The following is a 17,232-nucleotide window of genomic DNA, read 5'->3' as shown; positions in this document are numbered from 1 at the left end:
TTCAAACCAATCACGTTGGGCCAAGTGTCAACCATTAATTTTCCGATGAAGAACCCAGTCACCTGCCAAGTCATGGCCTAGTGAGCATACAAACTACTGACTCAGAATCCCTACAACCTAAATTCCAAAATTTTTATTTATTTGCCAATTCAATCAGAACGCGATTACGGGGGCATCCGATGTCAGATTTGAGTGAAATGAGTTGCATTGGATTCAGGTGGCCAAAATATATCTAGTCATTTATGCTTCGAGCTCTGTCGCACACTTTGAATTTTGAGCACTATTTTGATCCACCAGATCACTCCTCCCCATTGGAAGATTTTGGATCTCCAAAAGCTCTTTATCAGTCAACAAATAGATGAGGGTACAATTCCCTCACCCTTCCTATCTCAATCCACTGAACTTTTCTTGAATATTTCATTTCGAGCTTTTCATGAAAATACGTCATTTTCCCTGATTTTGGAGTCCTTGTTTTGCTGTCATAGATGACATCTTGTTGCAATTTACCAGAATATGCAAAACAAAAAAACTGTCTTTGAAGGAATAAACACATTCCCTCCTTGGTCTCCAATCAAAGGAAACTTAAACAATCTCAAATTCTTCTCACGTTGAACACTGTTGTCATGACGATGCTTACCATGTCTAGCCTTGTACTTGGATCGACTCTTGACCAAATGTGATCACCATTGCCATGCACCATCCCTTTTCAAAGCCAACAAATTATGAAACCCACAAGAAGAAGTTTTGGAACCAATGTCCTCTTTGTCAATTTGCTTTTTCATTTTCTCTTTGACCTCTGCACTCTCTAACACTGGCATCTTGTTCACACCAATGTTCAACAATGATGCATGTTGCTGCAAATTTAATTCATTTTGTTTACCTCTTTTAGGAGGCAACATGTTAGACTCCTGAAACATCTTAACAAATGAATTAAAAACATCATTGAAATCAAATTTAAAACTTAATTCATATCCTTGAAAGGCTTTAGATTCCTCAACACCTTCATGTTTGATCATTAACAATGCAAAGTTCTGACTAGCATTAACAATCCTATTCATTTGTCCCACATTTACAAGAGATTCATTCAACTTCTTGCTATGTGATATAACAATGTACTCAATCCCATTCTTGAAAAAATGATATTTGTTCTCATGATGATGAAAAATAGCTCTCCTATCATATAGATACGGGCTTCCCAAAACAATACCACATATATCAATTCGGATTACATCAAGCTCTACCTCATCTAGAAAGTTTGCGGTGATTGCAAATCTAAGTATGCATTTCTTTGTCACATGCAATTTTGCATTCTCACATAACCAACCTAAAGGACATGGTTTAGGATGAGGAATGGTTTCTAAATTCAACTTCTTGACAATGTCTTTTGAGATAATATTTTCTTGTGAACCACTATCAAATAGTGTATCTATCTTGGTATGTTTTGAAATAACCCTAAATTTGTGGAAAAGATTTATTCTTGTTTTTTCATCTTGAGTTTCATTGAGACAATTTGAAGAACTAGTACTTGCAATATCCTTACCTTTCAAACCCATGGCTGTGATCTTTGTTTCATCTCTAGAATCTGAACCTAAATCATGTTGTGTAGTTGCAAATGTCTCCTCCTTCTCCTTGTTCTTAAAATTTTTGGGTCTCATTTCTGGATGAAGTTTCCAGCGATGATATTCATCCTTTTCTTGCTCCATATTGATGGAAACATTATTCTTCCCTTTTCCTTTGAACTTACTCTTTCCTTTTTCTCCAGACTCAAAGGAACTCTCACTAGTTTCTTCAGAAACATTTTTCCCTCTTGCCTCTAGATGAGTTTCCTAAACACAAACTTCATCTAGTTTTGTAGGGTTAAACATGAGAATGGCATGTTTCAAATAAATATGCAATCCTACAATGTATTTGAGAAAAGTATCTTGTGATGACAAATCTATACCCAAAATCAAAGCTCTTTTCCTAAATTCTTGAGTATAAGATTGTACATTTTTCCCTTTAGCTTGCCTAAAGTTTTGCCAATCCATAATAGCTTTTTGCATGTATGCTAATGGATAAAACTACCTTCTTATTGCAACAAAAAAATCATTCCAAGAGGATAAAACCTTACCATGTTTCTTCATGTCCTCTTGAGTTTTGGCTTCCCACCAAATTAGTGCTGCACCTTCCAATCTAAGAGAAGCAAGTTGAATCTTGGTTTCATCATCTTTGATTCTTTGTATCCTACAATACACTTCAATCTGACGAATCCAATTATCTAATCTTTCTGCATTTACCTCTCCATTGTACATAGGCAATTCAAACTTAATATCAAGCTTAAGCAAAGGAGTTTTACCATGAACCTTAAGGAATTTGGAGGTGTTTGTGAAAAGGTAGAAGAAGTTAAAGATGAGGATGAAGATGAGGATGAGGATGGAGGTGAGGGTGGTGGTTTGCCACCATTTCCTTCATTCCGTTTTGGAGGTTTGTCTCCTTTTCCTCCATGAGGTTTTGAGTTTTCTCCATATAGTATGGAATTCCTCTCCTCATACAAAACCTTAACCATCTCTGACATCTCAAAGAATTCTTTTCTGAAAGTCTTCTCATCTTCAAACATCTCTTCAAGACCTTTTTCATGTGCTGTGACTATTGAAGCTCGAGGAGTGTTTTTTCTCCTTGAAACAATTTGAGATCTTGGCACCACAAGTTCTCTTTCTCCTCTTTTGAGCTTCAATCTTGTAAGTATAAGAAAATAACTCGCAAATAAATCAAATCTTCACAATAACTTGGCTTCGATACCAAAATGATTTGAATGTAAACTTGAATATTTTTTTTTAAATTTTGTAAGTTAAATTTATATGTGTTTTGGGTAGAGGATCAGTTTACTAAACACATACACAAGTAAATTTTAACCAAATTTTACAGCCAAACAGAGACAAATAAGAATATCTAAAACACATAACACAAAGCATGATAAAGGAGTTCACCTCTCTCTTGGGCTACATCTCCTGATCCAACTTCTAATGTAGGACCTCTTTCATTAAAAATGCTAAAAAGTGTGTTTACATGCTTTAGATAGCTCAAATAGAAGAACTAGTGTCTCAAATGGACCTAGCACTGTCAAAAACCCCTATTTTGGTTCCTTTTGCACCTCATTTGGCTAAAAATTGAGAAAATTGTGCTTGTTTCTTCATTTTCCGAAATTCTGTAGCTGACCATCCTCCAATTCGGCCTCAAACTGGCTTGAGCGCCGCCCCAAACGTGGAAACTGTTAGCGCTTGAAATTTCACCTCAGGCTGAGAAAGGCAAACTCCAAGGCAACATCAAACCACTTAGCCTCGTAGCTAGCCCTACGGGGCAGGAGAGGGCTCTCTCCGGTCTATCTCGGTAAAGATCTTCAAAGGGCGAGATAACCAATAAGGAAACAGTGATTTTAGGCTAGTAAACTGATAAAAAGGGATTTTTAATAAATGATGGGGTTTTTCTGGGCTGCATGGGGCAAAGAAACAGCTTGAACAGAGAAATATAATAAAAAAAACACAGATTATCTCCTGAGGCAAGGTAGGCAAGAAATTTAACATCAAATTGAGATTAAATGGAATGGCAAGACTGCTGAGGAGCTGACAAGGGCATAGAGGATGAATCCTTGTCAAACAGAAGAAAACATTAAATATGAACAAACTTATAGGCAGAGCATAAAATATTATGAATTCTACCTAAACACTTCATTTGTTCAATTAGAAATGATCATGAAGTGAAATGAAAACATAACAGGTTACATATGAAACAGAAGGAAAACTTATGCTAAATTGTCATACCACAGGAATCTCAGGGGTCAGAGCTGTGTATTTCATTAAAAAACTCTGTCAAAGACTGTACAATGGAGCTCAATTCTCTCTCCTCCACCAGTGCTCAGAACTCTCCCCTCCCTCAATGATTTGTTTTTTAATACATAAATAAACTCTGCTGTTTGAAAACAAATCTATCCAAAAATGAGGAACTGTTTCTAAAATAAAATAAAAAATAGAAAAACCATTTTTTCTGTTCTAAACACAGAATGTTTTCCTTGAAATCTTCTGATGGCCAATGAAGAAATAACTGCTGGAGCGCAGATACCTTTGAATCATTAACTGAAGTCTTGAAATAGGAGATCGGTTCCTATTTTTCCTGCTATGATGGATATCTTCGTTCTGTTTTAGGCGTATTTTGACTTGGCATTTCTCATCACGAAAATCAGGCACTAAACAGGGCAGCCGGATGCAGCACGAAAATCAGGCACTAAACAGGGCAGCCGGATGCAGCACGAAAATCAGGCACTAAACAGGGCAGCCACTACAACAAACTGGACTCAAACGCAACACGTATAATTTTAAGATTGTGAATAACGAAACGAAATCCCACCACTCATTCTAAACACAACATTTTCTAGGCCTTAATTCAACCAAAACTATGACATCTGGCACGGACCAACTTTCAATCAGTATGAAGTGATATGCTGAATGAGCCATTTCCGAGAAGAACTAACAAGGTAAGCTCCAGATTCGGCCCTTTATAAATTAAAAACAAGGTTAAAACCGCCTTTTCTCATTCGTACTCGGCCTTATCATCAGCAGTTGGTGGTCTGACAAAACAATTTTGTTGTTGAAGGCAACAGAGAAGTCCGACATCACATTTGACCTCAAGTTGGAGTTTGTCATATGTTGGTCCATATTTCAGTGTCCGAGATCTGAATTTGCAGAGGTATCTGATGCATCTCCCTGTGTCCCAAACAACTGAAATGTTGCATTCTGTGAATGTACTGGCCAATGTGGTGGATTCAACTCAGCATCACGCGCCCCAAATAAATCAAAGTGAGCATTTGCGTTATATGGCGCTGAGCTCACTTCACCTAAAGGCATGGGATGCATGGAAAAACTACTATGGATGAATGAAAAGCCATTTCCCTCTGGTAAAGCTTCAGATGTACTTAGTGTTGCTAATCCACCTTGAACATGATTAGCTGAACCACAAAACCGTGAAGCAGCTTGTAAACCAATGTTAGCTCCATTAAGTTCCCAATCTCCATCACAATTTCGCTTCATTCCTATTCTCAAAACATTATGATTATCTGATATATGATCCTCCTGTTTCACCAGCTTTAAAATTTGAGGTTCATTTTGGGCATCTCCTTCGGTGATAGGCGAGGACCCATCTGTGCCATTTTATCAATGACTAATAAATTTTCTGTGGTAGCACCTGGACGTTGGACCAAAATACAATCTGACATTCCTCGTAAGACAGGCTTGGGGCATATTACATTTTGGCATCTCGCTTGAAGTGAATCTAAGACAATGATTGTACATTTGTGGCGGCAGACCTTAACTCTTCTCTTATACTGAATTTCGGGATGAAATCCACCACTGCATCAGCATAGAGAGGCGCAAGCAAGGCATTGTAAAGGCCATGCACATGTGATGTAATGGCAGGCAATGCAAAAACTTATCAGCGGGAGTATACTCCCATGTTTCTGTTAAGATTTGGACCTGTGCGGCTATGCTACGATGTGTGTGCACAACACCTTATGGTTTACCTGTCGTACCACTTGTGTACACAATCAATGCCGGTTTATCACCTCTTCAGACAGAATGCCTGAAGAATCATGCTTGACATCCCTTGAATGAAACACCTCAGATGCTCTGAAATCCATCGGAAGCTTTGGAACAAAAGGAATGAGACAAAAGCGTGCAGAACATCTTTTTGCAATGCCCTTCCAAATTCCTTAATAGTCCTCAGTACCCATTACAAAAGAAACATCCGCATCATTCATCACATAGAGAATCTCTGCTTCTGGGTGTCTAAGAGCCAAGGGAACAACGACAACACCACTAATCCATGTTGCCCAAATGCCAGCCACGAACTCTGCTGAGGGCTTTGACACAATACCTATCCGAGCCCCATTAAGACTGGTAATATCATTCATTTCTCTCATCAGCTGGGATATGTTTCCATTTGTAGTCTGCTTAGAACCCATGGAAGGATAGGCAGTGATTTGAGACTTCACACCTCCAACAGACTCGTCAACACTAGACTTAAGCAAATTGTCTTCTAGTAATGTGTTTGAAAGTTTCCAAGCCGAAGCAAGCAATTGTCCATAACTGTGATTCCCCTCAGCGGTTGCCACTGCCATTTTACTCTATGCTTTTATCTTATTAAAGGTTCTATTTTAACCCAAGAACCAACTGATAAACTCAAAGGAATCTATGTCTCATCATCATCCTTTGTGTTGTATATAACCATCAAACTCCTACAACAACTGAGCGTGTTGTATATTTGGCATTTCTGGCATTTGGATGCAAAACTATGTTTTGTTTGATTTCGCTTTGTCTATGATTGCTGATGATATTCTGAATTGTGCTTGTGCAGGGATAGGAGCTTGAAGTCGCCGCCATTTGAAGAGCTGGAGAATAAATTACATATTCTAAAACAACACGTTTAATGATTTCTTCTTCAAAACAGGGTTTTGAAGAAGAATCATTCTCACACTGACATAAGACGGAGTCTAACAGAAACGACGCGCAAAATTGGCCTACATTCCTGCTCGGTGGGAAAATTTGTAGGATGTTAAGGGCGCCATTAAGCCCTCAGTCCCGAAATTCCTGGTCGCATGGCAACCATATGACCGAAAAAAGTGCCGAAGTTTGGGGGTTCTGTCTAGCCCCTATCTCCACGCGCGCCCTTGGTCTTGTGGTGCATGTGATGACCATGGGTTGTGTTAGAGTAGGTTAGTTTATTGGTCGAAGGTGTTCGAAAATTCATGAGTTTTGTTGTCATACAAAGGGTCAAACTCACCAACTTTTTCATTGTTATGAGTTTGACTAACCACTGCCTGAGAAGTCATTATGAAAGTGGTTTTTTCATTTGGTCATCAAGGTCTCCATCACTATTGGGAAGGGGTGTCTGAATTAGAAAGTTGTCATTATGTTTTTGAGTCGGAAATCTTGGGATTTTGTTAAATTTGTTCAATTAAACGATGGGTTTACAATAAAAAAAGAATGATGACAAAGCAAATATGGTTGCAAACATTACAGTTTCTTCTTCATCATACATTATTCATACCCCTTATCCTTTTTTCCCTCTTTATCCCCATTTTCTATTTGATTCTAATCCTACATAAATTTTTCCCTTATTCCCTCATTCATTCGAATTATCCCCCATTTCAAACATTTTTCCCATCCCATATTCCTATTTTAGGCCTAAATTCCCTTTTATCCTAAGTTTAAGTCCCCTTTTACCCTAGGCCTAAATTCCTTTAGCATAATTTCCATGATAAATTAACATCATTCACATATCCCATACACCCTAATCATTTCCCATACTCCCTACACTCATGCCAAGCATGGAGGTCTTCTACACTCTACAATGCAATTTCCTCTGAAATTGACTGTTTTGGTCACCATTTTACAGAACGATTTATGACCAAATGGAGCCGAATTTAGACAAACAGAAAGAGGTTTTTCTCAAGAAGAAATCAAAGAACAATAAAGTCTTCCAATTTATATATAAGTGTCATGGATTGGGAGATTGGAATGCATCTTCAAAGACTAATTTTCGGACTGCACAAAAACACCCTGTTTTAGTCACCATTTTGCAGAACAGTTTCCAACCACATGAAGGTTATATTTTGAAAAATGAAAGAGGTTTTTCTCAATGACAGGGAAAATAACAATAAAATCTTCCATATTTTACACAAGCGTCACGGATCGGGAGATTTTATTGCATTTTTAAAGCCCATTTTTCGGACTGCACAAATACTCTGTTTTAGTCATGGTTTTGTAGAGCGTTTTCTGGGAAGGTGGGGACTAATTTAGAGACACTAAGAGAGGCTTATCTTCAAAAAATTACAATATACAATAAAATCCTTCATTTTTTACACAAGTATCACTTTTTGGGAGATATGGCTCTTTGAAAATACGATGCACAGGTGTTGTGTAGGCGCTACCTAATCACTGTGCAAAATACTCTGTTTTAGTTATCAATTTGAAATGCTGTTTCCAACCACATGGAGGAGAATTTTTGGAAATGGAAAGAGTTTTTTCTCAAGGATGGGACAGATAACAATAACCTCTTCTAGTTTTTTTACTGGTGTCATATATCGGGAGATTCGATTGCATCTTCAAAGCATATTTTTCGGGTTATGCAAATTTCTTGTTTTAGTCATTTTTTGTAGAGGCTTTTCTGAGTACCTAGGGAAGAATTTGAATAAAATGAGAGATGTTTATCTCTAGGAAAAGTTTATATACAATATCCTCCTTCAGTTGTTACATAGGTTCTACCATTTGGGAGCTACAGGTGTTTCTTCAAGACCTATTTTCACAACTTTTGTTGGCAGAATTGTAAAAAAAATTGAATTCGATTTGAGATTGTGGAAATTCATGGATTATTGAAGCTGACATGTGTCAAGGGAGGAGTGGTAGAGTGTTTTTTTGTGTCACAAGCCTATTCATTGCCTAATCATCATCCATATGGAAGATCATGCCAACATGGCATATTACAAAGTTGTTGTGCAATACATATTTGGAAGCGGTCTATTGTTTCTTACTTTTTATTTCTAAAGGCATGGTATTATGACAAGGACAAGATTCTCATAGATTAGGATGGTGTCTAGATAGGATAGCATGATAAGAGCTAAGTTAGTTTTTTGTTTTTCTACTAAAGAAAAAACTGAAGATATTTTTAAGAAGTTACTACTTTTGTAATCAATTCGACCCACCTCATGGATCAGAGATTCATTGTATCTGGTCATGGGATTTTGAGGATGTAAGGCTATTTAATGCCAAATGATACAAGCTAGAAAGGGTTGGATGGTGTGGTGAACTGATTTTAAATATATTTGTGTGTGTTGTGATTTATCTTTTCAGTAATAAAATGCTTCATCCAAAGTTTGGCCAGTGATTACTCAGAGATTCTTGCAGTATATATTTTCGAATTTGTTCCTCTTCAGTGTATTTTTCACCTTATATACTTTTCCTCAGTTCTTCTTAAAGGTATAATTGTAACAACCTTGCTAGAATTCATTATATATGCTCTAGTTTAGCTGTAACTAAATGTTTCAAATGCAAATGAAATGTGTTATGCCTTTATCTTCTGTATTTCTTCTTAATACTCAATCATTTGAGATGCAGTAACAGAAATTCGATCTGTTCTATCACATGTGGATGAGTGTTGTTCTATGTTTATTTCCCACTGTACTACAATTGTTTCCTATTCGAAAAATGTGCTAGACAAGCCTTTGTGTTTGTTATTGGTTGGTTATGATGAGCTATTAACTTTCATGATCACATGCATCCATATTCCAGAACCTTTCACCAAGTTCAAATAAACTTTTAAAATCCTTTTCAGATTTGGTCTCTATAAAATTGTGTGCTTTAGAGTCTCCAATATTTAGGTTTTTCGAGTGAGGGAGCCCCCTCTGGCTAGAAAAGACCAGTTTCTAGCCCAAAGCGGTTTGTGGTTACCTCTGTAGCCCTTTTCTCAGCCTGAAGGGATTTTACGGAGTGATAACATAGTGGCGTCGTTGCCGGGGAGCGAATGGTTTCATATTCCCCGGGAAAGATCATCATAGTTTAGATCTGATTGTTGATGGTGGACAACATTCAAACACATAAAAAGGCTGACCCATTCACCTGACGACTCCACTTCAAGTTTCAACATTATCTGAAGACTCCACTGGTAGCAGGATCCAAGAATCAATATGGGTTCAATTGCAACAAATGTCAGATATGCTCCTATGGATAGATCTCATATTCTTGGCTTTCCAAATCTGATGCCTCATGCCGATTGGTCAAGTTATGTGCCAAGATTCAAAGATGAAGATGGAGATGATGCTACTCTGCATCTGGTTAAATTTCACATGCATGGACGCAAGTTGAGGGTTAAATTTCTTGAAGATTGTCTCATGAAGATGTTCATGGCTACTCAAATAGGCCCTATGCTCCACTCCTGTATTGGCCCTACCAGACTTCACCAAATATTTTGTGATTGAATGTGATGCTTCCCGTACTGGTATTTGTTGATTTTGGGTAGCATCAGATGTGTTATAGCTCTGAAATTTTGTGGAGGGGCGAGAATACATGAGATCTCCAGAACCCATAAATTGTTTGGAGAAATTCCACCTGAATGAGGAGTTATTAAAATAATTAATATTTTTAATGGGTTCCTAAGTCTAAACTTAGGCAAATAAAAATATTAATGGGTCTTAATAAGAATATGGGTGAGAAACTTCTAAGTGACGAGGATCAAGTCTATTTTAGTATTAGCCATTGATTAGGGACTTAATCTTGGCCAGATTCATCAACAGGAAAAGTATAAGAGGAGGCTTGAGGGTCAGTTGGAGATACACTTGAGAGACCAAAGAGTTTCATTTTTCTGGAGTGAGGTTTGCTGAGAAAATCGAACAAGTGATCTGTTGCAGTAGAGGGGCAATGATAGTTGAGTTTGGAGGATCTTCTTGAGGACCTCGAATACACAACAGAGAGAGGTAGAGAGATGCCAGAGGAGGCAACACAGACCTTGTGAGGCTGACACTCGGCTAGGAAGGGCCCACACATTTCCAACGAAAGGGAAGAGCCACTCTCTAGCAGAAATCCGAGTTCAGCTTGGGGACCAACAGAATCAGCTAGAAAGGCTGACGTTAGAGCTTCAAGAGGCAAAGGAGGCAACACAGTGCTGACATAATGTCCCAGTGTGCTCCACGCAGGCCCGCACAACCACTATGTAGGGGCATCGTAGTTGTAGCTGGGGGTGATCAGTCCAGTTGTCAGAATGGAGAGATTTTTGCCGGGTGAAGTGAGATAATCTCACTTAGGTTTCTGCCAATATATTTTTATCTCTGTAAATGGACAGCCGAGAGGGAATACAAAGTGTATTTAGAACAACTACTTAATAATAAAACCCTCAGAGCTAATGCATCAGTTTTTTTGCATTGGGCTTTTTTGGGGACGTTTGTCCAAAAATAACGGTGTCCCTTGTGTATTTGTCTCATTTTATTTCAGTTCATGATTTGTATGTATGTGTATTCTGCAATAGTGTTTTCATCATTGTTTAAATAATTAAATAACTTGTTGAATGTAAAGAACAAGTAGGAGATGATAAACCAATGATTGCAGTAGGATTTATGATGTGTAGATTCATAAATTTTCACATGGTATCAGAGCATTGTAGATCATAGGAGACCGAAGACACCAACCGAGAGATCCAGAGAATTTTATACAAAGAAGCAACTGTCCTAAGTGATAGCCCTATTTCAGAGGTAGAGGAGAAGCTGCAGGAGTGACACAGAGCCATAGGAGTGACACAGAGGCTCACGCAGTGTCTGCGTCAGCATTTCGAGCCTGCAGAGGGTGACACAGAGTTTTAGAGGAGCCCACGCAGTGACTGCGTCAGCTCTCTGGGCCAGCGTAGAGCTTGAAAGGTTCGAATAATCCAATTGTTGGGGCTGGAGGAGCAGAGCAGATTTGATTTGAGGAAGCTGGTGGGACGCTGTTTGGTGCAAGATAGTGTCTGTGGAGACAGAGCCAAGGTAGAGGGAGTCACTTTGTTGACAGATTTCTGGCCAAAGAAATCCAAATTCGGGTTGCAACAACAAAGAAGGATTGAAAAGGAGTGACTCGACATTTGGCTGGAGGATTTCTGTGAAGGAAATCACGACTCAGAGGGAGTCTAGAGGAGCTTGTTCCTTATAGGGTTCTTGCACCAAGGAAATCCAGATCCAAGTCTTGCTATATTGACAATAGGAGAGGGAGAAGAGAACTTGTCCTATTTTGGAGCAGAGATGACAATGAATGGGTTGAGGGATTAGGATAGATTGGATGGAGCATCCAATCTTGTCATATGGAAGGCCGTGATCTTGGCAATCCTAGACAAACATCACATCAAGGACTATGCCTTGAAGGTAGTTGTTGTATTGGTCGACGCTAATCCGATGAAGAAGTATGAGGAGGCCTAAGCTAAGGTCAAGTGTATGATCCTAGATGGGGTCAAAGATCATGTAGTACTACACATTGCTAAGAAGGACACAACAAGGGAGATGTGGGAGGCACTGACCACCTTGTATCAGGGCTCTTCCGTCCAATGAAAGATTTTATTAGAAAATCAACTGAGACAATACCAGATGCTGAAAGGAGAGGAGATTGATCCCCTCCTTCTCAGGTTGCAAGGGATTCACGACCAGTTGAATTCTGTGGGGTCTACACCAGATCCTGAGTTCATGGTTAGGATTGCCCTGAATGCAGTCGCCGAGGACTGGGGGAATTTTGTCCAAAGTATCTTGGGCAGAGTGAATCTCCCCAGTTGGGAGGAGATGTGGGCATCTCTTTGACAAGAAGAGCTTAGGAGGTTGACCAAGATAGGGAGTAGTGGCAAAGGAACTGGGGTCAAGAAGGAGGAGGAGGAGGATGAAACTCTCACATCATCGGGACAGCAAGGGCAGCATAAGAGAAAGAAGAAGGACATAACCAAGGTCAGATGCTTCAATTGTGGGGAACTGGGACAATATGCCACTCAGTGCCCTCAAAAGAAGGGCAAGGGGGAGGCTTCTGACTCAAAGGCTGCTCCAGCGAAAGCTGACAAGGAAGGCGAGGATGAAGATTGTGCCATGAGTGCTCATGCGCCTCTGGAGAATAGGTGGGGCGACATGGAGTTGTAGTCAAGAGGACTACATGTGGGGCAGGATCCTTGAGGTGCCCAAACTCTTGGATCACATACGAATATGGGAGCCCTTACGACAACAAAAAAATGATGGGTGTCGGTTGGGGTGAGGTGTGATAAAGCGATAGTGGCAGAGCTAGAATGCCAAAGTTTGAGGCAGTGTAGTGGATGTTGTAGCAATGTGAGAGGCATCGATCAGTTTGCAGCGATGCAGTAGCAAGAGAGGGTCAGCATAGATTAGTAGTAGAGGTAGCTTCAACATCACGAGGCATCCAAATTGACCAGAATATCGGTGTTTGGGTGAGGTTTCAGTTACTTACTTCTCAGTAAATGAGCTGTAGTGCAATAGTTAGCAGTGGCTGTGCTATGGGCAACATGAGGCAACATTTTGAGAGGGAGATGTAGTACAGATGTAGCAGTGACGGTGGCAGAGTCATGGGCGGCATTACAAGAAGAATTAGTGTAGTGGATGAAGGGCATTAGGCCAAGTATCAGCACCACAGAGGACCAATGCAGTGGATCAGTGTAGTACTTTTGTTGAGAAGTGTTACTAGAGTACATTCCTCGCTAAGAGGGAGTGTTGATTTTGGGTAGCATTGGATGTGATCTAGCTCCAATTTTTTTTTGGAGGGGATAGAATACATGAGATCTCCAAAACCCATAAATCATTTGGAGAAATTCCACCTGAATGAGGAGTTATTAAAATAATTAATATTTTTAATGGGTTCCTAAGTCTGAACTTAGGAAAATGAAAATATTAATGGGTATTAATAAGAATATGGGTGAGAAACTTCTAAGTGACGAGGACCAAGTCAGTTTTAATGTTAGCCATTGATTAGGGACTTAATCTCGGTCGTTGATTCATCAATAGGAAAAGTATAAGAGGAGGCTTGAGGGTTAGTTGGAGATACACTTGATAGATCAAAGAGTTCGATTTTACTGGGGTGAGGTTTGTTGAGAAAATCGAACAAGTGATCTACTGCAGCAAAGGGGCAGGGATAGTTGAGGTTGGAGGATCTTCTCCCAGACTTCGAATACATAGCAAAGAGAGGTAGAGAGATTCTAGAGGAGGCAATGGAGACCCTGTGAGGATGATGCTAGGCCAGGAAGAGCCCATGCACTTCCAACGAAAGGGAAGAGCCACCCTCCAGCAGAAATTCGAATTCAACCCGGGGAGTAGCAAAATCATCCAGAAAGGCTGATGTCAGAGCTTCAGGAGGAAGAGGAGGAAATACAGTGCTGATGTAGTGTCCCAGTGTGCTCCATGCAGGCCCACGTAGCTACTACGTAGGGGCAACGCAGTTGTAGCCAGGGACGATCAGTCCAGTTGCTGGAACAAAGAGATTTTTGCCGGGTGAAGTGAGGTAATCTCACTTAGGTTTCTGCCAGTATATTTTTATCTCTGTAACTGGATAACCAAGAGGGAATCCAGAGTGTATTCAAAACTATTGCTTAATAATAAAACCCTTAGAGCTGCTTTTTCCCGCATTGGGTTTTTCTGGGGACATTTGTCCAAAAATAACGGTGTCCCTTGTGTATTTGTCTCATTTTATTTCAGTTCATGATCTGTATGTATGTGTAGTCTGCAATAGTGTTTTCATCGTTGTTTAAATAATTAAATAACTTGTTGAATGTAAATAACAAGTAGGAGATGATAAACTAGTGATTGCAGTAGGATTTCTTATGTGTAGATTCAGAAATTTTCACAGTATTGGCACTGTATTAATGCAGGAAGGTAGACCATTGGCCTTCACCAACGAACAACTAAGTGGAAAACATCTGGGTCAATATACCTATGAGAAAGAAATGATGGCCATCTTACATGCCATAGACACCCGGAGGCCATACTTTTTGGGGCGACATTTTCAAATCCGCACGGATCATTGTAGTGTCCTATCTAGGGTGCTAGATTAGGCTATATTTATTATCGACCAGGATCAGTAAAATTCGAGGCATGCGTCTACAATTTATAGACATAAAGGATTCCTAACTAAGTGTTCGTGATGGTAGGTTACAGAACTTCTTTACGGAAGGTTGAGGTATGTTCCCTATCACCTGGACACTCAGGTCACTCAACTCATCTACTTATCTAAAAACACTATGTATTACTTAAACCAAGATTTCAATCCCCTTACGAGGATGCTGTGCATAAAACCCCTGTTCAGTGAACACTCAACATTCAATGTTTATCATTCATGAAAGATTGAAATATATTAAAGTCATAAGCACACTTAAAATCAAAATATATGAGAAACAGGGTTCATGAAGATGCTCTTAAAAATAATGAAAGATCAGATCCCTTACAGGATACAATTCAACGATCTCAGCGATTAATCCTTCAAGCTACCATCATAAACATTACTCATACGAATTTCTAATTGAATCAATGAAAGCATAAACTGAACTCTAATCACTGTGCATACTATTGAATATTCAGAAGTTGCAAATGAAATAAAATAACAGTATACCCGTTCCACGCAGGGCCCGTCCGCGTTTCAGAGGTATACTGGACTGTGCTCAAGAAACTATAGAATCAACGCAACAAGGAAATCGTGACTGCAACCGTGTTTTTGGTATTAAGTTCAAAACTCTGTTTTTAAAACGATACAATGATAACCACTAACTGACTACACATAACTGTGTTTTCATATGTTTTTTTACAACGTTTACATTTCGAAATGAATGTACATTCATGATGCGGCTGTTGCCGCTTTTGCTATGGCATAGTTTTTAAGTTGTTTCCATTCTGAACCGATTTCAAAAAGGAATAAAACTACATCGGTTTAGAACCCTATGTTGTTGCTGCTTTTGTCGCCAACATGCTATACTTTGACCATCATTGACCGTGCCTCCAGGAGCGTTGGTTCTGCTGTAGGATAGGTGTTCGTCCATGCTTGTACATTCTACTTTTCATCCCTACCCTTTGCTTTAGCCTAGCTGTCATGCCATATGTCAAACAATAAACCAATTACAGGATGTTGCAACTTCCTGTAGTCTTTTTATCAAAAATCCCTAATTCTTTAACATAAAACTCATAAATCAATTCTAATGTATTTAACAACTATAATACTGTTAACTAATCAATTTCAAGGGGTCTAAGAGATGTATGAAGGAGAAAGGTAGGCAAACGATGTGTTTGAAGAGGAAAAAGGAGGTCAAGGAATGGTACCAACATCTCTCCCCGACTTAATGAATTAGCATGACCTCATGCTAACCCTGATGTGCTTCCTCTGAACTCTGTCCCTGCCTGTACCTCTGCTACCTTCAACAATGTATCCACATTATTCTTCACCTGGGCATCTTTCTGACCATGGAGCTCATGCTTTAAATTTTTGTACTTTTCCTTGAGGACCTTCTTTTGGTTGTACCATTTAGTGGCCCACTTACAAATATCTGTTTGTTCAGCTTCAAGTTCCTTAATTTGTTCCCTTAACTTTTCATTCTTCTATTGAGTCTCTTTACTCTGTGCTCTGAGCATTTCATTTTCTTTCTTGATAACTTCTTCTAGCATATTAGCCTCCATTATTTCTTCCTTTAACTTCTCAATTTGCTTCTCCAGTTTCTTCTGTTTCTTTATGGCAGGCGGTGAATCTTTTTCTTTCCTGTTATTTCTTTCAACCTCCATCTCAGCTCCTGGTCCAGGTTGTGAGTGGGCACTACTTTCAATATCCATCGGCATAGGTGCATTTGATTCAGGCTGGTCTTCTTGTAGTTGGGCCTTTGATGTTCTCCTGGTTCTTCTTGAATAAGTGGTAAAATTTTTATCTTGCTCTGCTTTCCGAGCATCCTCTTTTCTCATTTTCCTCGTCCTTATACTGCTAACAGGTGGAGGTACCTTGCTTGCTTTGTGTATGGGAATCTCTTCATCGATATCATTCATGAATCCTGAGTTTTCCTGTGGTTCTTCCTTGTCCTCTTCGTCTTTAATTTGGTTAGCAGCCAAGAACTCCTTCCACGTTTTCCCTCTTCTCTGCAATTCATACTCAATAAGAATTTTAATTAACCCAAAGTGATATAAGCTCTTGTCTTCGTTACCTTTCTGCTTTTGGATGGTCTTCGACATTTTGGTTAGGCTTTCCAAGAGGAAGTATGGCAGACTGATAACACACTGCCCTTTCAAATGTAACAGTAACTTGATATGGTACAAGTAAACAATATTGTAGCGGCCTTCACAGGTTACAAACTTTTGGATGATATAAACCATCTCGTCCCAGGGATGCACCAGCCAACTTCTTGGAACGCCTTTCTTCCAATTAACGGACAAAACCCTGGATCTGGACATAAATTGGGTCCATGATTTCTCTTTAAATTGCTTTGTCTTGAAGTACTTCTCCCCTTCTGGGCTGATCCCTAGGGCTTGAGCTATGGTGTCTTCCGAAACTCTGAATGAAAGATTACCTATCAGAGCTTTCTCTCCGTTGAATGTAAAAGTGAACTGTTTGGTGACCTCTTCATTACTTCCACGAAATTTCTCTAAAAAGGGCAACCACTGTATTTCTTTAAGAATTGAAATGCAATCTTCGTGATACTGGGAACTGTCGAATATTCTTGGTTCGACCCTATTGGTCA

Source organism: Pinus tabuliformis, chromosome 8 (assembly GCF_031772625.1).
Source record: "Pinus tabuliformis cultivar Carrire ecotype Pingquan chromosome 8, CPIR1, whole genome shotgun sequence".
Taxonomy (NCBI): Eukaryota; Viridiplantae; Streptophyta; class Pinopsida; order Pinales; family Pinaceae; genus Pinus; species Pinus tabuliformis.
This window is presented reverse-complemented; position numbering follows the sequence as displayed.